Below are 5,610 nucleotides of genomic sequence, written 5' to 3'. Positions count from 1 at the left end.
GCTTGATAATTACATCATTTGACTACCCGGCGCTCCTCGATTTATTGTCATCGTGTGGTCTTTATGGTACTATATATCAAATAAACTAGATGCTCTCCCGCAATCCGATGCCGAATGATCCATCTGCATCTTCTCGATAAAGGATTCACGGTCAACCCTGCAGTTTTCTAATTTATTGGGGTTGTTTTATTTGTTGCTGTTATTTTGGGATGATTGAGATCACAAGATCCTATTAATTTGGGGAGTTTCGTTCTGGCTTGTTCTTTTGTTTTGCGCATAAATACCTTGTAAAGTCTGCTGAAAACGTATAACAAAAAGTAGTAGAGAGTTGATACTCGTGGATGTAGGCAAGCTCTGCTGAACCACGTTAAAATATGAGTGTCTTCTTCTTCTTCTTTATCTTCTCACATTTATTTTCATGGTATCAGAGCGGTCGCAATCCATTGCTCATCTTTTGTCTTCATTGGCCGTCATCCAATTGCAATTTTTTGTGGAAATTTTGTAGGAGGTCTAGCAAGGTTTTGTGGAAGCTCTCTGCTGCGATCTCTCATTTTCATTGTAGTTTCTTTGACCGGGTGACACAAGATCCAGATATCTCTTATTGTATTTTGCTAGAAGATCGATTGGAAGAAACTCTGTCCTTAACCTCTACAATTTCATAGAAGTTTTTTTGGATGCGGCTTGTTATAGTTTTGCAGATTTGCCATTCTTTTTCTGGCTGCAGTTTACATCGTCATTTTCATCTTCTTTCTATGATCCAGGGAACAGATATTATGCGAATATTTTTTTCTTATTTGCAGAGATTAGAGGTTTGCTGCGTTCTGAGCAGCGTTCTTCTTTATGAATTTGAAACTGATAAGGCTCTGCAACTTGTCTCTGCTGTGAAAGTTTTGAGAGCTCTTCCCTTAAGATAGCTTGGCTTCATTGTGTTGACAACATCTGATGTGAAAGAATGTTGGTGGTAAAGTCCTTCGCTTCTTTTATTAAATTGACTTTCACTCCATTTCCATGAGTATTTTTTTTGGCCTGCACTTTCCTTGCAGAACTAGTGGTTGTGTTCATCAGTTTTTGGATATAAGATTTAGTTTTGGTGGATGTGTTATTCTTTGTTATTTCTTGGAATTCCCTTTTTTATTATTGCCTTTGTAATCTTCAATCAGGTATGTTTTTTGTTTTTCTTATGGCTAATAAGGATAGTAACTCTAAATATTCCACACAATACTAGTATTAAACTAACTACTACCCTGCTCAATGGACTCGATTATATTGCCTGGTTAAGGGCTGTATATTTGGCCTTGGGTGGAAAATCTAAGTTTGGGCATGTCACTTGAAAGATAAAGGCGCCTAAATCTGATGATCCTACATTTGAAAATTGGCAAGCCAATGATCAAATGGTTATGTATTGGATTTTGAATTCCATGCAACCTGCAATTGTTGAAATATTCACCCACTCAGACACATCTGAACAATTATGGGAATCTATTAAGTCTGTATATGGTAATCAAAATAATATAGCTCGCATATATCAATTAAAGTAAGAAATATCTCCGGTTAAACAGAAAAAGTCAGTAACTGAGTTAGTTGTCAGTCTCAAACCAATGTGGGATGAGTTGACCACTTATACTCCTGCCACTATTGACTTGGCCATCATCCAAAAGCGTGTTGAACAAGACCAAGTTTTTCAATTTCTTGCTGCTTTAAAATGAGATGTCTACTAGTAAAGAAACAAGAGGAGGAGGTCGTTTTCGTAGATATGGTAGAGGGCGTCAAAATGGAAGAAGGACCACCTTTAAATGTGATCATTGCAAAGCTCTTGGTCATACAAATGACCGATGTTGGCTTTTACATCCCCACTTGAGACATTCAAAGGATATAGGAGGTGACAGAGCTGGCTCTCAAGCATCCACAGCTGATTCACAAATTACTCTGAAAAAATTGCTCAATTTTTCCAACAATATGGTAAGAGTGGCAATATCTCCACACATGACCCTCCTCAGAAAACAGGTAATTCCTCACCTTACTCTTTTCATTCTTATTCAAATATTCATTCTTGGGTTATTGATTCAGTAGCTACTGATCATATGACTGGTAATCTTAAGTGCTTAACCAGTTAGGAGAAATCTTCTAGTATGCCTCCCATATCAATAGCCAATTATTCAATTATTTATGTTCACGGTTTCAGAAAATATAAAATTATCTCTAACTCTCATGATTCTGAAGTACTGTTTTTACCATCGGTTCCTTCAAAATTGTTATCCACGAGCAAGATAACCAAAGATCTAAACTGTAATGTTCTTTTCTCTTTTTACAATGTTATCTTTCAAGATCGGGCCACGGGGAGGAGATTGGTGAATGGAGAATTTCGAATGGATTATATATTCTCATTCAAAAAAATAAAGCCTTGGTGGCTAACTATTTCAGTAGCAAGTTGTGGCATGTTAGAGTTAGTCACCCTTCTTATCATACTTTACAATTTTTGATTCCTAATCTTAGAATCGATTTTCATGAGTGTGATACTTGTCAATTTTCTAAAAAAACCAACTTCCTTTTCAGAAGTCTATGCATGATTGTGATGGGCCCTTTCAGTTAGTTCACTCAGATGTTTGAGAACCTACCCCTATTGATCGTTATTCTGAGTATAGATACTTTATTTTATTTATTGATGATTGGTCATGTGCAACTTGGATATATCTTTTAAAATCAAAAGATGAGGTCTTTCAGACCTTTAAGGAATTTAATGCTCTTGTGTCCAATCAGTATAATGTCAAGAATAAAATTTTTCGACATGATAATGGTCTTGAGTATGTTAATAAAATTTTTTTTGAGTACCTTACTAGTCTTGGCATTATACATCAGACCTCATGTGTCCGGACCCCCCCATCAGAATGGGGTTGCTCAAAGGAAAAATATGCACATTCTCGAGGTTGCTAGGTCTTTAATGTTTGAAAAAAATGTTCCAAAGAGATTTTGGTCTAAAGCCATCTTCATTGAATGTTACCTTATTAATAGACTTCCTAGTAAGGTTCTCCATGATAAACCCCCTCTTGAAGTTTTAAATAAAAGGAAGATTAACATCTCTTACCTGCATGTTTTGGGTGTATTTGTTTTTCTCATATTCTTGATCATAAGTGTGACAAACTTGATTCCCGAGCTAATAAGTGTATTTTTGTTGGATATTCCTCCACAACAAAAGGGTAAAAATGTTATAGTCCAATACAAAAAAAATAGTTTATTTCCATAAATGTTCAATTTTTTGAGGATGATATTTTCACTCTGAATTATTTAAAAATAGGGCTCATGGGGAGTATCATCTTCCAGTTCTTGTTAGTCAAAATAACAGTTCTTATAAAAGAAATATGGAGAATTAGAATATTGGCAATGACAATGAGAATGAAGCTGGCAATGACAATGACACTTAGAGAGGTAATAACCCCGTGGCCCATCCTCCCGATCCTCCCCTTCGCAAGTCATATCGTGTTATTCGCCCTCCTTCAAGATTGTAGGACTTTTTTTATGTATCATGTTGCTTCTCATCCTATTCAAAATCAAATTTGCTACAAAAGCATTTCTTTAACGTACTCTGCTTTTTTGAGTTCTATTTCTAATAATGTTGAACCCAGTAATTTTAATGATGCCTACTCTCAACCTGTCTGGAAGAAAGCCATGGAGGATGAACTATTGGCCCTTGATAAAAACCATACTTGGGATATAGTTCATTTACCCAAAAAAAAAGCCCGTTGGTTGTAAATGAGTTTTCAAAATTAAATACAATAGTGATAGTACCATTGAGAGAGATAAGGCAAGACTGGTTGCCAAAGGTTTTACCCAAATATATGCTATGGATTATAAAGAAACTTTTGCCCCTGTTGCTAATATGGGTACTATTCGGGTTCTTCTCTCAATTGTTATAAATTGTGGATGATCTTTGTGGCAAATGGATGTTAAAAATACATTCTTTCATGGAGACTTTGAGGAAGAAGTGTACATGAACATTCTTTCAGGTCATCATAAAGAAGGAAATCCTGAACTTACCTATAGACTTAAAAATGCTTTATATGGACTCAACCAATCTCCGAGAGCGTGGTATGCAAAGCTGAGTAATGCTCTATTAAGTAAGAGCATTACTCAGTAAGAATAGAAAAAATGGAATCGTTGTTGTCCTTGTATAAGTTGATGATATTGTAATAATTGGTACTGACAAATAAGAAATTTCAAAGCTAAAATGATATTTTCAAAGCAAATTTGATATTAAAGATTTAGGACAACTCAAGTACTTTATTGGAATTGAGGTTGCATACTCCAAAAAGGGAATTTTTATATCTCAAAGAAAGTATATTTTGGATCTCTTAAAAGATATTAGAAAACTTGAGGTCAAACCTTTTGATATTCCATTCGACTTGAATAATAAACTTATTTCTGATGAAGGGGAGCCTGAAAATATTGATAGATTTCAAAGACTTGTTGGGAAACTAATCTATTTGACTATTACTAGATCAGATATCGCTTATGTTGTTAGCCTAGTTAGTAAATTTATGCATGCCCCAAGAACTAGTCATATGATTGCTATTGAAAGAACCCTTCGATATCTAAAATCCTGCCCTGGAAGAGGAATTTGGCTAAAATGTAACAATCTCATTGATATTGTCAGATATTCTGATGTTGATTTGGCTGGATGCCAGAATGATCAAAGGTCTATTACTGGGTTTTGTACAATGGTGGGTGGAGACCTTGTCACTTGGTAAAGTAAAAAGCAAAGTGTGGTAGCTAGATCAAGCGCAGAAGCTGAATATAGAGCCATGGATGCAATTGCAAGTGAACTTGTTAAAGTTTCTCCTCCAGGACCTCGGATTTCAAGTGAAACTGCACATGAAAATGTTTTATGACAATCGTCTGCCATTCATATTGCTTCAAATCCTGTATTTCATGAAAGGACTAAACACATTGAGGTTGACTGTCATTTTGTCCGTGATAAGGTTAAAGCTGGAATTATTAACACTCCATTTGTTCAAAGTGAAGACCAGCTAGCAGATATTTTTACCAAGGCAATTTCAAGGACTAATTTTTTACATGCTTTGAGCAAGTTGGGCTCAATTGATATTTACGCACCAATTTGAGGGGGAGTGTTGAAGGATTCACTGTCAACCCTGCAGTTTACTAATTTATTGGGGTTGTTTTATTTGTTGCTATTCTTTTGGTTCGTTTTTTTGTTTTGTGTATAAATACATTGTAAAATCTGCTAAAAACATATAACCAAAAGTAGTAGAGAGTTAATACTCGTGGATGTAGGCAAGCTCTGCTAAACCATGTTAAAATCTGAGTGCCTTCTTTTTTATCTTCTCACATTTATTTGCAGACACACACAATTGCAATTGAAATTACTGCTTTTGATCCCCAAAGAACATCCAACTCTGTGACAGGCTTAATAACTGTATCATCTGACAAACTTAAGGGCCGCAATTCATCATCGGCATGTGGTCCTTATGGTTCTCCACATGAAATAAATGAGATTGTCTCGCGCGATTCGATGCCAATTGATACAACTGTAGTTTCTCAGCAATTTTCTCCAGATGCATCACACACAATTGCAAATGAAAATGCCACTTTTGGTCC

General features: G+C 35.6%; 1 long non-coding RNA gene across 1 annotated transcript; it reads left to right on the top strand.

Moving 5' to 3' along the window:
* Positions 1-304: 304 nt before the first annotated feature.
* LOC110008522 (uncharacterized) lies at positions 305-5,335 on the top strand. Its single transcript, XR_002283467.2, has 3 exons — positions 305-421; positions 506-3,423; positions 4,680-5,335. It is a non-coding gene; the product is annotated as an uncharacterized LOC110008522 (long non-coding RNA).
* Positions 5,336-5,610: the final 275 nt, after the last annotated feature.

Source organism: Amborella trichopoda, chromosome 3 (genome assembly GCF_054954075.1).
Source record: "Amborella trichopoda isolate Santa Cruz 75 chromosome 3, AtrichopodaSantaCruz75HAP2 v2.0, whole genome shotgun sequence".
NCBI classification, from domain to species: domain Eukaryota; kingdom Viridiplantae; phylum Streptophyta; class Magnoliopsida; order Amborellales; family Amborellaceae; genus Amborella; species Amborella trichopoda.
Note: the sequence above shows the minus strand (reverse complement) of the source record. Positions and strands in the feature narration are given on the sequence as shown.